Source organism: Elephantulus edwardii, unplaced genomic scaffold (assembly GCF_000299155.1).
Source record: "Elephantulus edwardii isolate Elephantulus edwardi_28Jun2011 unplaced genomic scaffold, EleEdw1.0 scaffold00147, whole genome shotgun sequence".
NCBI lineage: Eukaryota > Metazoa > Chordata > Mammalia > Macroscelidea > Macroscelididae > Elephantulus > Elephantulus edwardii.
Window position 1 is genome coordinate 3,767,838 of NW_006399897.1, and position 10,395 is coordinate 3,778,232.

Consider the following 10,395-nt stretch of genomic DNA (forward strand, 5'->3'; position numbering starts at 1 on the left):
TATTTGCTTTCTGGATCTGCTGAATTGTGATGCTATTTAGAAAAGTAAGCTTAAACATTTCTTAATACATTCTCTTTTTCTCCATCTACACTGGCTAGGTTTTTTATTCCCTAGGTGTGACTAAATTAGAACATTCTTACTGGACTGTGTTTCTCTCCTGGAGGAAATTCTAAATGAACAGAAGCAGTTGTTTTCTGGCCTGTATTAGATTATGCCTTAGGTTGAAAACTATTACAGACCTTATACCTTAAAATAAAGTTTCTATTTATTTGTCTGTGAATAAGTGGCTGTAAATGATTACATCTGCAAAGGGAGTTGCAGTGTTCTATCTGGCCCAGGAATCAAATGGGAGCTGGCGGAAGCCAGAGGGAGAGAGAGAGTAACTTGTGTTTATTCTAATGAGTCGTAAGAGCAACAACTACAGAATGTGGAAACCTTGATAGAGTGTTTGGACTTAAAATCCTCATTTTGGGGCACTGCTGTCAAATCTCAGTAATTCTATTTTCTTGTGGTGGTCCCATATACAATTTGGCATACTTTTTTCCCCCACTTCATAAATGGTTGATTTCTTGATAGTCCAATAGAGTTGAAGGATAGAAGATTATAGTTTTAAATATTAATTAATATTAAATAAAATTATTAACTTTCAGATTATTTGACAGTGGTACATATGAAATGCCACAGGTGTGTAATTTCTTTCTGAAGAAGGAGTCTTCGGTCTAATCTGGAAATGGATTTACCTTTGTTATCTCTCCTGTCACATGAAAGACAATGAGAGCCAACCTTCACCATCTCTGACAAACCTGCCTCCATTGCCAGAATTTTATGCACCCAATGATTTATTCACTGCAAGCACCTTGTATGAAATATTAAAAAAAACCCACAAATGATGACATTCACATGTTCCTCATCTGATGAACTGCACAGGAATCAAATTAATTACATCTGTGGAAATAGTTGTTAAACAAGCTCAATATCAGCTGCAAAATCCAGGCCAGGTGCTGACCTATGGAACAGGCCATCAACTACTCATGTGCAAGTTTAAATTTAAGCTAAATTAAAACAAATCCCCCACAACCAAAATATGACTTTGAGTCCATCCCACCTGAATTGAAAAGCCATTTCAACATTAGGCCTTTAACATTAATGAACAAAGATGAGCTGTGGGATGATATCAAGAATATCATCCATGGAGAATGCAAAAGGTCATAATAGAAAAAGAGGGAGAAAAGACAAAGACAGACATCAGAAGAAATTCTGAATATTGCATTTAAATGCTGAGAAGCCAAATAAAGAGAAGAAATTACAGAGTTGGAGTTGAATGGAATATTTCAAAGGGCAGCTCGCAAAGGCAAAGCAAAGTATGATAAATGAAATGTGCAAAGAGCTGGTGTCAGAAAAATCAAAAGAGAATTCACTCAGCTTTCTGAAGATGAAGAAACTGAAGAAGAAATTCAAGCCAGGGGTTGTAATACTTAAAGGTACTATGGGCAATATATGAATGGCCTAGGAAGTATCAAAAGAAAGTACTTTGGAGAGGTTTATAACCACAGACTTTCCCAAAGCAATTTATCTTTTAATTTTCTGGCTGCTGGTACCAACGTGTTGATTGTAGAGTAAAGCAAACAAACTGTCAAACAATCTCAATCTCTTCATCATCTATTATTATGCTGACAATCAGAGCCTGTGGTGAGAATCTTTGTTTTCTTGATGTTCAGCTTCAATCAATATTGAAGGCTACAGTCCTAATGTACTCAGTTGTTATTTAAAAAATTAGAAGTTCCAGTCTGTCATGAGGTGTCTTGGAAGAAAGTCCTGGTAATCTATCTCTGCAAAATCAACTATTGAAAACTGTATGGAGCTCAGTTCTTTGTGATTTTTGTTTGCTTGTTTGAGATTTTTTTTTTTAAATCATTCAATTCTTTAAATTAAAACTGTTCAAGTCTGTTTTACAGGCTAAGTCATCAGTAAAATAATGTGTGTAGAGATACAGAAGCGCTGATGGTTAATAATACCTTTATAGTTTTCAATATTAATTACATAGCAAGTTGATTAAGTACATACTGTGACTTTACACTGCACTTTATATTTCTTAAGCAAGACAGTCAATGTATTTGTTCTCAGAAAATATACAGTTCTCTACACCACCCATTTCAATATAACCAACACTTTCATTTAGAATTAAAAACAATGCATGACTTATCATTATTAATTTGTTTCTAAAGAGATAACTTAATATCTGGATGTTAATAACAAAGAAAGAGAAACTAATTTGAGTCAAAAGTCTTAATACATGAAAATATGGTTTCAGTTATATTGCATTATTAATGGAAAAGTGTACATTAAAGGATGCATATCTTGGTTGGGGGGGAAAGAAATGTATTTGAGAGAAGTAGAAAAATAATTCTGTAAAGAATATCCATATAACTTAAAAGAAATAAAAGCATCCTAAAGATATTATGATGAAAACTGGGAAATAATGGGAAACTTGATGTTTTTGATGACCTAAGTGCATGAAGTTCACATTCTCATGACTTAAAAATCTGTTCATAATATTCTGAGAAGTAAAATGTAGGACATTCTCTAATAAAAGGTGTGGGAAGAGACTTAAAAACACCTAATGAGAAATAGTTAGTGGTATGAGACTTCTGAAAGCAATTAAGAGAGGAAATTGGGAGATCAAAGATTGGGGGGGTGTGGGAATACGATGGAATGGATGCAAAGGTGGTCTTACACATGGTGAGAGGGCGCAATGTCAATGTGGGATAGGAAGGAGTGGAAAGATTAAAAGTCCAACAATTATTGCCATGGGAGTTGAGTTCACGTTCCACGGCCCAGCTGCAATAGCAAACACATCAGAAATAAGATATGATCAAAAAGTTGAGAATAGGTCCATGAACTGATAGCAATATTCTTGGATGATTACCAGTAATGCAAGGGGGAGGAGAGAAGAACTTACTGGAGAGCAGGCTGTGTAAATGCTGGTTAAGAGAAAGCCAATGCACAATATGAGGGAAGTCAATATAACATGACTAAGGTATATAAAGTCACCAAGAAGGACATTAAGAAAAAAAAGGTCAACTATGATAAATGCCATGACATATACAATTCTGCAACAGTAGAAACAACAATAAAAAAATTGTGCATGGTTATATAGAGAAGTGTGTGTGCTATTCCTATTTGGTGAGGGAGTGTGTATAGGAGTGCATGCATATGTGTATTATGTGTATGTGTGGATAGTCTTACGTATTTATATATGGTTCATTTATAGCCATCTGTTTAGTAGTGGCACACTTACAAAGATTCTTAGATATACAAACACATCACTGAATTGACACCCTCTTGGGTGGCAAGTAGGACAATAGCCATACTGTAGTTTAAACAGATCATGTTCTGAATTTGAGTCTGGTGTGTTGTGTCTAGACCTTAAACACTGTGAGTGGTTATCTAAGATATAATTATTAATCTCATCACCTTTCAAGCAAAGGACTAATGGCACATGAAAGTCACAGCTTTTTGTATATAGCCTGAGACCAGAATAACTGAATGATATCTGTCTCACACTACCATCTTCCCTGACCAGAGATACAATAGATAGCCTTGGTTATAATGGAGAAGAATGTAAACCAATATTCAGATTCATTTGAAAACAAACAACAAAACCCTACCAGACTTACTGGACTGCTGTTGTTGTTATGTGCCGTCAAGTCGCTTATGATTCACAGCGACCCTATGTACAGCAGCCCTAAACCCTGCTCTGTCCTGTGCCAATCGCACTGCCTCTGACACACCCATCCCGATTACCCCAGTCACTGAATCAATCTACCTCATGGAGTGTCTTCCCATCTTGCTCCATCTCTCCACCCTCCCAAGCATGATGTCCCTCTCCAAAGACCTGTCCCTCCTTATAACATGTCCAAAGTACGTCAGATGAAGCCCCAGAATCCTTGCCTCCAAGGAGCAGCCTGGTTTAACTCTCTCAAGGATGAATCTGTTTACTTGGCAGTCCAGGGTACATTCAATACTCTTCTCCAGCACCACAGCTCAAAGGCATCAATTCTCCTTCTGTCCTCCCTAGTCATTGTCCAACTCTCTGATGCATAACAAGTGATTGCAAAAACCATAGCCTGTATCAGACGCACCTTAGTCTCCAGAGTGGTATCATTGCTCTTCAATACCCCGGACTGCTACAGACTAGAAATTGCCTTTCAGACAAATATTAGAGCAGCCTATGAGATAAATAAAAATACATTTCAGAAATATGCTTCTTAAAATAAGCAACCAATGAGATCCAATTGAAAGCTTTTGCCACAATGCAAAGATGAGATGCAAGGAGGGGCACGGAAAATGGAGGGATGAAAATTGAGGGAAATTTACAATAGGGAAATGGTGAGCATGTTGACCCATTAAGAGTCCTGATGGCATAGTGGGTTAATTGTCGGACTGTTAAATGAAGGTCAGCATTTTGAATCTACCAGCCACCCCTCAGGACAAGAATAAGCCAGTCTGTTCATGTTAAGAGTTGACATGATAGTATCTGATATTGTCAAACAATTTATGTATGAATTATAGAATGGGAAATTAATTTTATGTATAAATATCTGCTTAAAACACAATAAAATAAGCTTCCTCCAAAAAAAGGTAAGAAAAGAAAGAATATATTAATACTAGCAACAATTTCAATCCAGGTAAAAGAAAGAATGAGGCTAGAAAGATGAAAGTTCCCACAAATGTGAAAAGGAGAAATTAAGGAGATTAGAATCTCAGAGGGCAAATGTTAAAAAAATTACTTTTAAAATTCTTTCTTAGTTCAAATACAGATAATTTTTCCTATATTTAAAATATTTAAATATTTTACGTGAAATGACATGTTTTCTGGATTAATTTATTTAAATTACTTTATAATTTTTTAAGTGTAATGCATCCAACACCTCCTAAAGAAAATTGTATGAAAAAGATTAGGTAACACATAAGTGTTTCATTTATCTTTTTAAAAAAGCATAAAATAATTAAAATAATATTATTATATGTTCATTGTGAGATGAAGTAAAAATTATTCTAAAAATTTAAAACAAATGTTTCATAATTAAATAATATTTAAAGGTAATGTCTACCACATTACAATAACTAAATAAACATTCACATACAGCAGATAATGTGGTTTTAGAATATTTGAATTACTTTTAGAATATGAAGTCAGTTAAATGTACCTATATTTATACCTCTCTCTACATCAGTATCTCTATTTCCCTTTAAAATGGTATACTTTCTACTCTAATTTGCTTTATAAATAATGATTTAAGAGATTGAAAATATCTTTAATCCAAGAAACTCTCAGGAATTACCAAAGTCATTTTCAAGAAACTGCCCCACAGTTCACAAAGTAATAATCATTAGATATTTTCTCCCTGATAGAAATTCAAAATTCATGCAAACATTTAATCCCCTTGGACAAATAGGATTAAAATAAACACATTTACCAACATATCCTTGAAATAATAGTTCAACAATTCTTTCATTCTTTTTAGAACAATGTTTTAAATGTGATGTGTCCCCCAAGTTTTTTTCTTACAAAAGGGGAAAAAAGAAAATTTTAGAGACTGTGGTGGTTAGATATTTCAGAGTGGGAAAAGAAATAGTTTTTTGTTCCATTCACTACTTGTTCAAAAAGAAAAGAGTTTGCATAAATCTAAAATTTATTCTGAATAGCTTTTATGTTATAATTTAAAATAACTTTCTTCAAGGCAAGTATAAAGTCAGGAATTGCTTTGGGGACTCATGGGTGTTGAAGGAAGGCATCTAATGACAAATCAATAGGGTAGTGACTTTTGAACAAGGAGAATGTGAAATGAGAAAAATTCTGAAACACAGCATCATTGTATTGAATATTTTACAAGATTATTCATACTCATATCCTTAGAAAAGGTTGATAAATGTAGGGTCAAATTTTCATTTCTTAAAGAAGTTATGCTACTGATTTGAAACTTTGAAATAGAACATGTTCAGAATTACAATGATGTTAAACTAGATCAGAGTTAAAATTAAGTGTCCCTGAAAAACCCAAACATGCTTTGAGTGATATAAAGAAGAATTAACTTATCCTTTAGAATAAAACTACATGTTAGATATGTATCTTATAGTTAAATGTGTTTCCAAAGACTGATTTAATCCCATTCATTTAAATGATACATAAAATAATCTTGGTTATTTATTCCTCCTCCATTTGTGTGTTTAAGCAGAGGAGAAAGTTGTGGAGTTGTTGACACTCATGCTAGGGCACATTCTATAGTTAAACAGAAGACTTAGTTCACTGAATCTTTTCATTCAGAGCCTTTCAAGAGCTGTGAATTTCCTCTAAAAGTACCTAATCAGCATGAATAAACTGATAAAAGCAAATGTGTGAAATGCCTTTCACTTAGCTTACAAATTCAAGAGCCCCCACTGCTTTCATCTGAACCCCTACCCCATGATGATGGTAAACATGATTTGACAGAAGGCCTTTTGCTAATATTGCAAGATCTTTGGCCTATTGCACAGTGATAGTTAATGGAAAAGTTTGTCGAGCATAATCTATTCTGGTATGGTCTTTCAGATGATCTCTTTTGATAGTATTTATTTTGTACAAAAAGTCAGATTAATAAATCCATTCAACCATTCTGTTGTAACTGGTATCTTGCAGGATTCTGAGATTACTGTTAAAAGTATGCTTCCTTCCACCAGGGAGCTCTGGTGGCTTAGAGGAAGAAGCTGTGCTGCAAACCCACATAGAATAATGACATAATGTGTGCCATCAGATATATGTTACTGTTGTTGTTAGGTGCTGCCCAGTTGACTGACTCGTATCCCCGCCCCCCCCACCATGAAGAACAAATCTGAACCGTGTCCTATTCTGCATTGTCCTCACGGTCTCTGATGTGCTCAAACCCACCATCACTGCCATGGTGTCAACCCATCTTGTTGAGGGGCTTCCTTGCTTTCTCTAACCCTCCATCATTCTTAGCGTGTCCTTTTCCAAGGACTAGCTCTTCCTGATGACATCCTCAAAGTATGGAAGGTGGAGTATCACCATCTTGGTCTCTAAGGAACACTGTAGTTGCACTTCATCCAAGACAGATTTGTTTGTGCTTTTGACGGCTCATTGGATATTCAGTACTCTTCTCCAACACCATAATTCCAAGGCACTGATCCTTTTTCTGTCATTCTTTTCATTATCCAACTTTCAGATACATAGAAAATAATGGGGGTGGGGGGGGTGGAAACATGACTTGGATACAATGAATATATACAACTATACAGGTTGCTGTTTTGATGTGGCATCAAGTCAGAATCAACCCATAACTTGAGTTATGAGTTGTGAGTGTTCCCGTGGATTTTCAAGGCAGTAAACCACATGGAGGTAATTGTCCATTGTTCTCCTGCACAGCAGTTGGTGGTTTCAAACAATTTTCCTTTGGATTGACAGTTTAAATCCTTACCACTAAGCCACCAGTTGTTGATAGAGTCTAGTATGACATATAGTGACACCATGAACAAATCGGTCTGAACACTGTCCTATCCTATGCTGTCCTTACAATCTCTGTCAAGCCCATTACTGCAACTTCATCAAGTATATGTATATATACATTATATACAAATACATATGTGTTGTTGTTGTTATGTGCCATCAAGTCACCTGCAACTCATAATGACCCTATCCTAAGCCAGTCTCACTGACTCTGACACACCTAACTTTCCTTATCACAGTTACTGTGTCAATCTATCTCATCTGGAGTCTTTCTCTCCTGCACTGTCCCTCCATCCTTCTGAGCACAATGGCCTTCGCTAAGAACAGGTCCCTCCTGGGGTCCTGCCTAAATATGCATGAAGGAGCTTTAAAATCCTAGCCTCCAAAGAGAAACTTGGTTTTGCCCTCTCCAATATCTGTTTGTTCTTTTTGCAGTCCATGGCATGTTTAATCCTCCTCTCCAGTACCACAACTCAAAGGCATTGAGACTTATTCTATCATCCTTAGTTATAGTCTAGCACTCCAATGCATAGCAAGTAATTGTGAAGATGATGACCTGGATCAGGCACATGTTAGTCTCTAGACTGACATCATTGTTTCTCAGTACTCCGGAGAGGTCCTTGACCACAGATTTTTCCAGTGCAGTCTTTTGATTTTTTGACTGCTGGTGCCAAGAGTGTTAATTGTGGAATATATACAGAAATCGTATATTTAGTAAAAGCTTAAACTACAAATTGGGTGTGTATGTGATAATTTCTATACAAGTTTAGTGACGTTAGTCACTTCTCCACAATGCATCAGCATGTTTATTGTATGTTCTGGTTGTTCCATCTGTGTATGGAAAAATCAATTGTACTGTACATGGAATGTATCAATTGTATGTTCTGTTTGTTCCAATCAAGTGTCCTGAGATTCTCATTCTTCTCAAGGTTGAACAATTTATGATCCACACAGTCAAATGCCTTTGCAGAGTCAATGAAATACAGATAGACATTTCTCTGGTATTCTTTACTTCCAGCCAAGATCCATCTGACATTGGTGATGATATTTTTGGTTCCATAGTCTTTTCTAAAACCAGTCTATATTTCTGGTAGTTGTCTACTGATGAACTGTTTCAGACATTTTTTTTATAATCTTCAGCAGGATTTTGCTTGCAATATCAGTGATTTTGATAATTTCCACATTCTATCATCAGGTCACCTTTTTTTCAAATGGGAACAAAAATGGATCTTGCCCAGTCTCTTGGTCAGGTAGTTGTCCTCTAGATTTCTTAGCACAACTTGGTGAGCAGGTACAGGGCAGCATTTACTTGTTGAAATATGCCAATTGGTATTCCAAAAATTCCTGAGGCCTTGTTCTTTCCTGTCTTCTTAAAGCTAACTTGAACTTTCTCCTTCATCATCATTGCCTCTTGATCATAAGCTGTTTCATTAAATTCTCCCGTGTCAGCCAGTTCTTTTTAGTACAGTGACTCTCTGTCCTGATTTAATTTTCTTTTAATGCTTCCTAAATCATTCAATATTCTGCCCATAGTGCAAACTAGCGCTAAAGAAAATTAAATCAAATCCACAAAAATAACAATTTGACCTTGAGTCTATCCCACCTGAATTTAAAAATCACCTCAGGAACAAGTTTGAGACCTTCAACACTAATTAAAAAAATAAAAAAACAAAACACCAAAACAACCCAAACAGATGAACTTTAGAAGGATATTAAGAATATCATTCATGAGGAAAACAAGAGGTCATTGCAAAGAAAGAGGAGGAAGAAAAGACTGAGACGGATTCTGAATGTTGGTAGAGACTCTGAATATTGCACAAGAGCACTGAGGAGCCAAAGTAAAGGGAGGAATCAGGAAGTTACAGAATTAATAAGAAGATTTCAAAGGGCAGCCCAGAAAGTCAAAGCAAAATACTACAATGAAATGTAAAGAACTGGAGTCTGAATACCAAAAGACTTGAATTTGCTTGACATTTCTTAAGCTGAAAGAACTGAAGAACAAATTAAAGCCTCAGGTTGTAATATTTAAGACCACAATGAGAAACTATTTTTAATTTTTTCTTTTAATTGTGATTTTAACAAAAGGTTAGAGAAAATTCGGATTTTCATTCATTCATTGTTGCATTTTGTCTCCTTCCTCTTCCCTTCCCCCTCCATTTTCTCTTTTTAAAAAATATTTATTCACTGTTGCACAATTGAGCTTGTGCTCTCTCTTTCTCTCTCTCTCCTTTCTTTCTCTTTCTGTTTCTCCTTCTCTCCCCCATTCCTCTGCAATGTACCTCTTATTCCGGACTATTGTCATATAAATAATGCCTTATCATATATTCTTTTTGAATAGTTCTCTTCCTCCTCTGTTCATATACTCTTTTTTATCCCCCAGATGTTAAAAGACCCAGCATGGTGTTTCTGGAAGTAGAATTAAATATGGCAACAGCACAACACAACTCGGCATTAACTTTCACTATTGGTTTACACCTAGAATTCAACAAGTTTTCTCATAAGGGCATATATAACCTAGAGAAATCCTTGTATGAAATACAAGGAGATGACACACAAATATTGGTAGTTGTTTATTAAGCAAAAGAGCCCTGGTTAAATATTCTGTTGTTAATACAAAGATCACTAACTGAAGCTCAACAACTGTGTGGCACTCTGCTTCCAAAAATACTTCTGTCCTACTCTACAGGGTGGTTTCCAAGAGATGTATCGACAATTGTAAGATTGTAATTGTTAAGATTAAAACCACAACTACATTTTTTATAAAAGTCAGGTTCTGTGCTCAAATAATTTCACAATTGTTGGTTAGTTGGTTTGTTTTTTAAGGAAAAAAGTTTAAAAGGTTATCTAGTCAGATAATAAAAATCTGCCCACAATTGAAGATAATTACTCAC